Here is a 12,130-nt window from a genome sequence, read left to right as displayed (position 1 = left end):
CCCGGGTTGGCGGATATAAATTGAGTGGCATACCGATTTGTTTCTGCCACGACTAAGTCCAAGAGCTCCGCAGTCAAGAACAGCTCAAAAAAATCACAGGGCCGAACCGATCTGAGCTGTCTCAACCCGAACTCCAGACTGGGCGGTGAAAGGGGGAACTACAGGTGCGGCTGAAGTTGGGGACTGCCAATCAGGATTTGCCAGCACCTCAGGGACTCTAGGGGGTCTACGGGCCTGTCTGTGCGGTGGCTGCGACGGGGTAACTACTGCACGTGCCACCGTACCAGCTTCAACTGCCCTTCTGGTGCTCGCCACTTCACCATGTTGTACGGCAGTGCTGGTACTAGGTCCAGGGAGGGCTGCGCTGCTGGTGTATGCCTCACCACGTGATCCGACAGCACCAGCCCCACTCTGCTGCTCTTGAAGCGGATCCTGCGCAACCTGTGGTCTAGCGACACGGGGCCGGGTACGCCTGGTTCTATCAGGGACCTCAACCTCCTCGTCCGAACTTTGGGTCAGAGTGCCACTGCTTTCTACAGGTTCATATTCTGACCCGCTAGATTCGTCAGATGAGGGTTCCCATTCCTCATCCGACTGGGTCAGAATCCTGTAGGCCTCTTCAGAAGAATACCCCCTGTTTGACATTTGGACTACTAAATTTAGGGGTATTCCCTGAGACTACCCAAGAAAAAAAGCAAGCCTGTCTTACAAAGGGGAGGCTAGCGAAGTACCGGAGGCCGCTGCGGTTGATAAAAAATATCAAAACTGATTTTTTTATCGCCGCAGCGCTTGGAAAGTGGTTGTGCAGTGATCAAAAAAATATATATTTTTTGTCACTGCGGCGGGGCGGGCGTGGGTGAACGCACATGTGGGCGACCGATCAGGCCTGATCAGGCAAACACTGCGTTTTGGGTGGAGGGCAAACTAAGGTGACACTAATACTATTATAGATCTGACTGTGATCAGTTTTGATCACTTACAGATACTATAAAAGTACAAATGCTGATTAGCGTTACGCTAATCAGCGAATCAGTGACTGCGGTGCGGTGGGCTGGGCGCTAACTGACGCTAAACTACCTAACCAAGGGGCCTAAACTATCCTAAAACCTATCAGTCAATACCAGTGAAAAAAAAAGTTTCCGTTTCCATTCCGTTTTTTTGCGGATAGGATGCAGACCTATTGCGTGTGCTATCCGCATCCGTATGTCCGTTCCGTAGCCCCGCAAAAAAAAAATATATCGTCCTATTCTTGTCCGTTTTAGGTATTGTTACAATGGATCCGCAAAAAAAAAAAAAAAAAAAAACAGATGGCATACGGATGTCATCCGTTTTTTTCTTTTTTTGCGGATCCGCAATTTGCAGACCGCAAAACACATACGGTCGTGTGCATGTAGCTTTACAATGAGTTCTATTACAGGCGGCTCATTCTATATGTGCAAGTAACATTTATATTAGTAAAGAAACCCTTTAAACTAAACATATTGTGAATGCCTAAATGACTCAAATATAGACATTTTCCTACGAATGTTATTCTAACAGCTTATATTCAGTGCCAAAGCACTTCTCATCTAGCTCTTTATTATAAAGACACATAGCAAAGTACTCACAAGAGATAAAGAAAGTATGATTGCTATTTAATGATATAGGTCAATGTTGGAGTGTTTCTTGCCACATGTTAAAGTAACACTTCCATCAAATATGTTTAGCCTATATGAACAAGACATATGTGACTAGACACAAATGCAAAACAAATTTGTTGCTGTGACTATTCTGTGTGTTTGTTAGAAAAATGGGTTACTGGATATCACTGGTCACACGACAGGTGTCGCAGGCAGGATAGCAGAGTAGTGGTAATTCCATAGTTCCCATAGAAATAAATGGGATTGCCGTCGTGTGAACAGTGGTGCTGTAACTTTAGTCTCCTTTGAGATTCCATAAGACTGTTAAGGTGCCTTCACACAGGGCAGATTTTGTGGTAGAAAATTCTGCAACTGAAAATCTGTTCCATTCATTTGAATGGGGTAGCAAGCACATGATTTCTGCAAGCTCCATTGTGTATTAGACACACCGATCACGCAGATGATTGTCAGGAAGGAACCGTTCCCTCCCGGCAATCGCCTGTTCGCTTGCTGAGGAGACTGCTGCTATTACATGCAGCGATCTCCTTTGCAGCATGGGGAGGAGCGAAAAATAAGGCCGTTATTCCCCAATCATTCCAGTCCTCCACCTACTATGCTAAACCCTTTCCTGGATAGCAGTCATAAACAGAGATTAATGTGCTCTCCCACTGAGTCTTTAGAAACATTTAGAGATTAGGTGGCCATACACATTAGTTTAAAGTTGATCAAAACAGGCGATTTAAACTAAAACAAACCTTTGTTGGACGAAATTTAACAATCGTTTTTGCCGACCAATGACCAAGCATTATTGTCTGAAAAGACGACGGCAATTTTTTATATTTTAGTCTGATGGAAGATCTTTAGTTCGAAAAACGGTCCCAGAAACATCTTTCGTCCGTCACCCGATTTCACTGATCATGTATGCAGAGGTTGCACTAAATTTTTTCTGGAAATATAAAAATATTCCTCTTGGCACACTTGAGGAGTATTTTCAGGCAAGGAAGAGTACAAACTAGGGGCTCATTCAGACGACTATCAGTTTTTGTGGTCAGCAAATTGGAGATCTGCAAAACACGGATACCAGCCATGTGGGTCCCGCATTTTGTGAAACGGAACGGAGAACCCTATGATAGAAATAGCTATTCTTGTCCACTATTGCGGACAAAAGGACATGTTTTTTGCGGAGCCACAGAATGCAAGTACGGATGCGGACATCACACATTTTTGTTTTTTATTTTCAAACTGTAACATTTTTCTGTCTATGTAGAGGGAAAAGATCTTTGTTTTTCTTTTTGCAGGGCAAAATGTACTTTTTAGTGACACCTTTTTGGGGTACATAAAACTTTCAACACCTTTTTGGGGAAAAGAAAGTCCTGCCATTGTTTTTTGCACTTTAAATTTACGACTATCGCTGTACTGCATAACTAACATGTTCCTGTTATTCTATTGGCCAGTATGATTATGGCGAAAAAACAAATATACGTTTTATTTGTCTCATAGTACTTTTGCACAATAATAGCATGTCTCATTATGTTGGCGCATTTCAAAAGCGAGAACTCATTCATTTTTGCTTGATGTAGTCATATGTGGCTCAGTTTTTGCAGGGACAGATGTAGTTTTCATTTATACCAATTTTTGGGCCATGGGCAAATATGAAAAATAAAATTCTATATTTTTTGTTTATATTTTTTACATTGTTTACCGAACGGTTTGAAGGGGTTGTCTCACTTCAGCAAATGGCATTTATCATGTAGAGAAAGTTAATACATGTGTGTGCACTTTTTATGGAAAAAATGTTTGTTTTTGTTTTTTTACTATTATTTCTCACTTCCACTAGAGGGGAATCATTTTTATATTGCACTGGTATACTTCCTATACCAATGCATTATAGCCTATTAGTATACCAGAAACAGACTATGTATTAGGCCCCATTCAGATGACCGTATTTTTGCAGATCGCCAACGTGGACCCATTAATTTCAACAGGGCCGCAAAAAAATGCGGACAACACACCATGTGTCTTCAAAATACCTGTGGCATCAAAATGCTCACTCCACCCCAAAATTGGTTCACCCCAGAGCCTCTACAGTTGTCAGCACAAGATACCGAAATCCCCACATTGGGCCTCAAATGCACATGCTGCTCTTTTACTCCTGAGCCCTGTTGTACGCCCAGGCAAAAATTTAGGGCCACATGCAGGATATGGAAGAACACCATAATAATAGGAGGGCTTGCTTTTCACACTAGCATTCGCTGAGCACAACATATTGGGCACTGAAATGCCATATCTGTGGAAAAATTGCAATTTTCACTTTGCACGTCTGCTGTGAAATGATTTTTGCAAAACACCTGACCTGATTACACAGGGTAAGGGCTCATGCACACGACCGTATGTATTTTGCGGTCTGCAAAAAATACGGATGACATCCGTGTGCCATCTGTATTTTGTGGAACGGAACAGCTGGCCCTTCATAGAACAGTCCTATCCTTGTCCGTAATGCGTATTTTTTTGAGATACGGAAACGGAATGCACACGGAGTAACTTCCGTTTTTTTTTATTATTATCGGCAGCAGATCCCTGATTACACAGGGAGATGTGAAGAGGATAAATCGGGAATCTTTTATTCTGATGAAAGATGCCAATCATCCAACAAACAAACGTATTTGTTCGTTCACCAGCTGATCCGCTGATCGATTATATGGGCCAATCATCGGGAACAAGAAGTTCATATAAATGCTTGTTCCTGATATTTGGCTTGAAAATCATGTGGTCTAAAAGATATTCATATAATATTCCAGCATTGCTTCTTGCATTGCTTGGCAGGAGTACTAAATGGGAACTAATGACTCAGTTTAGCACAAAACAGTTACAACATGATTACAATATGGACTCTGGTCTTCGGAAAAAGCTAATATTGATTCTCACTTGAGTTGCAGAAGCTGCATACATTATATGGAAGAGGTCAAACTCCCATTTGTCATTCTGTCGCTATATGTGCGTGGTGAATTTGCACACATACACTTCCACTATTTAATGATCAAAATAAATAAAAAAAATACTAATTCAAGTTTTATTAAATTGCATAACTACTTTCCTAAGACAACATTTGTTTGGATAAAGGGCAAAGTCATTTAATTAAGTAGCTTATCCTTGCCTTCCAGTCATTTTTGCTGACAGTTTCTCTCATGCTAATAGTGTAACTATTGTTTAGTTTGCTTTGATCTTTCATTATTGTTCATTTATTTCTTTTAAATATGAATACAATAAAAATTCTGAGCTGATTAATTTATCTTTGTAGGGGTTGAAGCTTCCTTTATGGACATGGTTTCGAATCTCCTGCATCCCCTCAGTCATATAGGGGCTCATCTACAAATATGAAATACACCTAAATTAGGCTTATCTCAGACTAACTGCACCGCTATCTGTGTTGCTGCTCACTCCAGGTCTAAAATTGTGGGCGGGGGAAGGTCTCATTTATCATTTTCTACACCTGTTTTAGGCTCCATTCACACGTCCGCAAATGGGTCCGCATCTGTTTCGCAATTTTGCGGAACGGGTGCGGACCCATTCATTTTCTATGGGGACGGAATGGATGCGGACAGCACACAGTGTGCTGTCAGCATCCGCATTTGCGGAGCGCGGCCCCGATCTTCAGGTCCGCAGCTCCGCAAAAGATAGAACCTGTCCTATTCTTGTCCGCAGCTTGTGGACAAGAATAGGCATTTTTATAGGGGTGCCGGGTGGGTGTGTTGCGGGTCCGCAACACACCACGGACGTGTGAATGGAGCCTTAGCCATAGAAAATGGTCTAAATGTAATGCAGCAAGGAAGCGGTCTTACATTTAGAACTGGCGATGGATGCACCGAAGTTATGGAGAGGCCTGCGCCTCTTCATAACTTCGGATTATCCACTGCCAGCTAAGGGCCTTTATTAAGACCAGTGTCTAAGACGCTGGTGTTAATAAATGTGCCCCATAATTCCTATTGCCCACATGTACATGGTCTTCTCACAGTTGCAGACAGATCGCTAGAAAAAGCATGTAAATGCACCCCCACTGAGCGAGCAGCTGAATGGAAGGACGCTTCCTTCCCGACAATCCGCTGCAGCTCGGGGCATGAAAATACGCCTTTAGACTCCTACCATAGTGTAGAATTGAATAATGACAAAGCAGGTTACCGAGTGTTGTACTCTGCTTCTCTTCAGCAGTCCCATATGGTTGAATGGATTGGGAGCACACATGGGTGACCGCCACTCCTTTCATTATAGGGACTCTGGCACCTCACTGCTGTTGTCAAAAGGAATCCCAGCTATTACACTCGATTACATACTTCTCCCATATTCTGTGTTAAGTAACAGATAGGCAATGCAAAGGTTTCAGGGTCTTGCTATCCAGTGCAATTCCTCTTCTGCGACATGTATCGCTGGGGTATTATGCATCCAGCATCCGCCAAGTATGGAGCAAGCTCAGCGTTATAATTCGCAGATCTGCTGAACAGGTCCCTCTACCTCTCAATAATAACTTGGGGGGCTGTATAATGGAAGCTCTTTTCACTACTTCAAAACTGGCAATACACCTTTAATAGCTCTCAACCAAATGCTATTCCTCCCAACTTGCACGCTTGTTCTAGATCACTATGCTGGTGTTCTCAATGGTGAGAGCGGAATATGCATCTGCCAAACAACTATGGCACAGAAATATGTCCAGTGAAAACTAAGGATCAGGCATTTTGGAATTCAATAGCCTTCTCTCTCCTGACACCATTTGTCAGGATTGATTTGGCACCTACCCCCTCATACACATTAAATGGTCCTTCAGTCCTACAGATATCAGCAGGTCTGCTCTTACTAATGCACGTCTACAGCATCTGTCTTATGACACAGATGCTTTTAAGTCCTAAATAAATAATTTACTTAGCACAACAAAATCTTGAACACAATTTTATGAAAACTTTTCAAATGACAGATAACACACTCTTCTGTCCCAATAATGTCACAACAGAATTGTAAAAGTTACCACTGCACAGCTAGAAAGATGGATGTTCTGAAAACCAAAAGAACCATTTCCCAGCAGCAATGTACTAAAGATGCTACAGAAATTATCTGACCAAAGCAATATTACATTAACCCCTTAGTGACCACCCATATATGTTTTTATGGCGGTCACTAAGGGACCTCTGCTTTTTTTTACGGCGGCCCAGTCTAAGCGCTGCACGGATCCACCATGCCACCAAAAAAACAACAATCGATCAAAAAGCGTAATTTACTCCAAAATGATACCAATGAAAAGTACAAGTCGTCCTGCTAAAATCAAGCCCTCACACAACTCCATAGAAATAAAAATAAAAATAAATGATGGGTCTTGGGAAGCGGCGATGAAAAAACATTTTTTTTTCCTTTTAAAAAAAGGGGTTTTATTGCAAAATAGTAAAAAAAAAAACTACATGTATTTGGTATCACTGTAATCGTACTGACCCAGAGAAGAAAGATATTATGCTATTTATACCGAAAAATAAACGCCGTAAAATTTATAACGGGAAAAACAGCAATTCTGCCACTGCGTTTTTACATCTCCCTCCCAGAAAGAGTTAATAAAAGTTACCGTAATCAGAAAGTTATGTGTACCCCAAAATAGCGCCATTAAAAACTACAACTTTTCCCGCCAGAAACAAGCCCTCATACTAGCTATATAGATGGAAAAATAAAAACGTTACAGCTCTTGGAACGAGACAATGAAAAAAGGAAGAAAAATGCTTGGTCAGTAAGGCCAAAACACAGGCTGGTCACTAAGGGGTTAATATTACAGTATACAGTCACTCGGGTGAGTATACAGTGTGTACGTTAGGATTACAGTTAATTATGATGAATATGCATTAGTACTGGAAAGCACCTCTTGGCTTTTATAGTTTGGGACTATACACCATGAATGCAAAACAAGCAATTTACAATGTTTTGTGCAGCAGATTACACACTGAAGTTGGCCATAGAAATTAAATTTATGTAAACCGAACCCAAGGATTTCGATGGGAGGCCGACCATCTACTGTGAGACATTCCTTAGACAGCAGGTTTCAGGGAACATAAGGATGCCATGTTCTGTCCTCTTCCTCCAGTTGTTGCTAATTAAAATATGGAGCATGGGGCTTAGGAGGTGAGATGTGGGCCACAGCTCTGAGCCAGCACCACCTTAAGCGTGCTGCCTGGACTTCCCCAGTAATGACATCTATAGTGCCCCCAAAAGCAGCCAAGGAAAGAAAAAAATCACCCTTTCCAGTGCAGGCCACAGGTTTTGTTTTCATCTGAGGCCTGAGACAACTGTGTCCCTGCTCCATTTGTACACTGGCTCATAAAGTGGCCTGAGGCTTATGAGGGTGAACAACAGGGCAAGGAGTTCCCATGCCCTGCCAAAGTATTCACCAGTATCACCATCCTAAAGACATTGATACAACTGAATTCACAAGGTCATCTGCAGCCGCTCTCCAGGTATATAATTACCTGATTCTGAGAGCATCGGATTATGTAACCAGCCAGGGTCAGACCAGAGTTCCTTGGGCCCACCAGAGAAATTATTCTCTGGGTCCAACACCCATATCATCAATAAAGTCAAACTAGTTTTGATTCAAATAAATAGAGCCTAGTGGCAATATATTGGCAGTTCCATTTTTTTTTTTCTCTGTACCTTTGGGGTAGCCTATGCCCACAGGAGGATCCTTTCTTACTCTGCTGGGCCAGTTTGATGCTGGATATAATATTGGCAGCTAGTGTCAGATAAAGATTAGCAGCTGCTGACATCACAGTATTCCATGACATCATGGTATTCTGTGACATCACATTGATGGTCCTTGCATAAGAACAGCAGACACTATTGGAGCTGCTCATTTCCTGGCAGGAGGCCGAAGTGCGTGGTTAGAGGATACAGCAGGTATGTATAGAGATTCTCCAGCTGCTCTATGTTCAGAGGACATAGTCGGACCCACCAGAAATTATTCTCGGGGTCCAAGCTAGCGTCAGTGAGAAGGGGCAGTCCATCCGGGGGGGAAAGAGGTGGTCTGGACAACCGCTACTTTGTGTCTGCAGAGGTGGTCATTTGTTTATACAATATAAAATGAGCTAGGCCCCTTTCACACGAGCGAGTTTTCCACATGGCTGCAATGCGTGAAGTGAAAGCATAGCACCCGCACTGAATCCTGATCCTGACCCATTCATTTCAATGGGTCTGTGTACATGAGCGGTTTTTTTTTTCACGCATCAGTTCTGCGTTGCGTGAGAATCACAGCATGTTCTATATTCTGCGTTTTTCACGCAGCCCTGATCCCAGTGAATGGAGCTTCAGTGAAAAACGCATTGCATCCGGAAGTCCACGTGCAACGCGTTTTTCACTAAACGTTTGTAAACCTTAAGTTTTTTTATAACGAGTGTGAAAAATGCATCAAAATACATTGCACCAGCGAGGAAAAAACTGAACGCAATCGCAGACAAAACTGAACTTGCTTGCAAAATGGTGTGAGTTTCACTGAACGTACCCTGAATGCATCCGGACCCAATCCGTATTGTTAGTGAGAAAGGTCGTATGACGGACCAAAATGTCACATATGTTGCCTGCTTTACTATAAAATCCAATAAAAAGATGCACTATATTAATTTGGAACTGTGGAGTCCTCAAGTTATTTTCTAATTTGTTTATACAGGCAGCAAAGAGGTCTGATACAGTCATCGAGGACATAAAGAGAAATTAAGATACTCTGCCAAAGTCATTCTCGTAGGTTTGTAAAGAACAGCTGTTGGCCGATCACAGCTAAGTGTGTGGGGAGTTCTGGGCTCCTTTTATCAATATCCAATTGGTGGGGACCCAACACTGTCCCCACCTATCATCCGTTTACTGCTGCATTCAAAATGCAATGGCTGTAACAGCTGTTACTCCAGCATTCAAGTAAATTACAGCCGAGCTGCAGTAGCCCAGCACAATCACTACACTTTTAAATGGAGCTTTGCTTCCAGCTCCATTCAAAGTGCTGTATTTTTGCCAGAGGGTGTAGGGAATAGTTCATCAGTAGGGGTGCGGGGTGTTGGACCCTCATCAATATCAGGAGCCCAGAAAAACCCTTTATGCTTCCTACAACTTAGATAGCTGTGTTTTACGGACAGCTATTCCTCCCAACGCCGTGTGACAGCGATTCCCCACCAATCAAATATTAATGAATTATGCTGAAGATGTCATCACAATCAGGAGCCTGGAAAACTCTTTTAACTATCTTTCATGTAAACATATATGGTAATTATTAAGAGATTAACCTCCTAACAGTTCTGCCCGAGTGCCAAGCTGACATTCCAAGGTTTCAAACAATACCAGAACCATAGCATTATCTTCACTACATAGGAAGATATCGCTGTTAGAAATCTGGATGGCGGTGAATGTAGCCAAAGTGAAAGTAAATGCAGATTTTACCGCGATTATCCCAGACTCGAGTTCTAACTATGATCTCTCCCCGCTGATGTTGTGCTAATTCTGTGTTTAGACTGCCAGCTTTCAAACAAGACCAGGCCCATATGGCTAGCTGCTACTAATCTTGAGATATGATCAGCTAAGGCTACTTTCAAACTAGCGTTCGGAGCGGGTCCGTCTGATGTTTCATCAGACGGATCCGCTCCTATAATGCAGACGTTTGCATCCGTTCAGAACGGATCCGTCTGCATTATAACTTAGAAAAATTTCTAAGTGTGAAAGTAGCCTGAGAGGATCCGTCCAGACTTTACATTGAAAGTCAATGGGGGACGGATCCGCTTGAAGATTGAGCCATATGGTGTCATCTTCAAGCGGATCCGTCCCCATTGACTTCCATTATAAGTCTGGACGGATCCGCTCGCCTCCGCACGGCCAGGCGGACACCCGAACGCTGCAAGCAGCGTTCAGGTGTCCGCTCACTGAGCGGAGCGGAGGCTGAGCGCTGGCAGGCGGATGCATTCTCAGTGGATCCGCCTCCACTGAGAATGCATTAGGGCCGGACGGCTGCGTTCAGGGCCGCTCGTGAGCCCCTTCAAACGGAGCTCACGAGCGGACACCTGAACGCAGGTGTGAAAGTAGCCTAAAGCAGTCCCCCCCTCCCCCTGCTGCCCAAGCAAAACAGTTAGGGCTGTTTCACACAAGCGAGACAATTGTGGGAATCATGCTCCATGTGTGTGATCCTCCTTTCTGGACTTGCAGGAGTGCACGGCATTATCATGATTTATGAACGAATATAATATAGTATTCAGACCCTACTTATTTGAAGCACAAAGTCTTCTTGGGTATGATGCCACAAGGTTTGCACAAGATTTTCTTAAATTCTACTCTGCTAATCCTCTCAAGCTCTGGTCAGGTTGGATGCCATCACCATGCTTCTCTGTAGGGATGCATTGGGCTGCTGATGAGCAGTGCCTGGTTTCCTCCACAATTGAGAGCAAAAAGTTCAATCTTTGTTATATCATACCAGAGAATCCTGTTTCTCAGTCTGATAGCCCTTTAGGTGCTTTTTTTTGCTAACTGCAGGTGGGCTTTCATATGCCTTTTACTGAGGAGATTCTTCCTTGTAACCACTCTTCCAGAAAGGCGAGATTAGTGGACCTTTTGAAAGTTCTTTTTCCATCTGCACACAGGATCTTTGGTGCTCATCCAGACTGACCAATTGTTTCTTGGTCACCTCTCTTATGAAGACTTTTCTCCCCCAATTAATTACTTTGGTGGGACAGCCAGCTCTAGGAAGAGTCCTGCTTGTTCCAAACGTCTTCCTTTTAAAAATTATGGAGGTCACTTTGCTCTTGGGAACTTTCAGTGCAGCAGAAATATTTTGCTCCCCTCTTCCGACCTGTGTCTTCATACAATCATATCTCTGGGTTCTACAGGCAGTTCTTTTCTCCTTGTGGCTTGGTTTTTGCTCTGATATGCTTTATCCACTGTGAGATATATAGATAGCAGTATGCGGTAAAGAATAAAGCAGGCGGCACTCACCACTGTTCGTATCCAAAAGAAGCTCTTTATTCCTCCATAGAGATCAAGAAACATTAGGCTGGGGCAGACAGCTCACACACAAGATAAAAGAAGCGACGGCCGTTTCGCGCTCGCGCACTTACTCATTGATAGCAGTATGTCTTTCCAAATCATGTCCAAAAAACGAAATTTACCACAGGTGAACTCCAGTCAGGGTGTAGAAAAATGTCAAAGATGATCAAGAGAAATGGGAGGACCCCAGAGCTAAATTTCAACTGTCATAGCAAAGAATCTGAATACTTAGATCTATGTGAATTTTAGTTTTTTCCATTTTAATAAATTTGCAAATATCTCAAAAAATTTGGTTTCTCCTTAAAGGGCTTCTGTCACTCCACTAAACTCATATATATTTTTTTTTGTCTCCTTAACCCCTTAAGGACACAGCCTTTTTACACCTTAGGACCAGGCCATTTTTTGAAAATCTGACCAGAGTCCCTTTAAGTGCTGATAACTTTAAAACGGTTTGACTTATCCAGGCCGTTCTGAGATTG

At 42.9% G+C, this 12,130-nt stretch overlaps 1 protein-coding gene across 13 annotated transcripts in view; it reads right to left on the bottom strand.

The window, feature by feature from the left end:
* FBRSL1 (fibrosin like 1) overlaps window positions 1-12,130 on the bottom strand; it is a 617,089-nt gene that overhangs the window by 564,728 nt on the left and 40,231 nt on the right. The window lies entirely within an intron of this gene.

The sequence above is a fragment of the Bufo bufo genome, chromosome 2 (genome assembly GCF_905171765.1).
Source record: "Bufo bufo chromosome 2, aBufBuf1.1, whole genome shotgun sequence".
In the NCBI taxonomy this organism is placed as follows: Eukaryota; Metazoa; Chordata; class Amphibia; order Anura; family Bufonidae; genus Bufo; species Bufo bufo.
The sequence above is the reverse complement of the archived record's forward strand: the minus strand, read 5'-3'. Positions and strand labels throughout refer to the sequence as shown.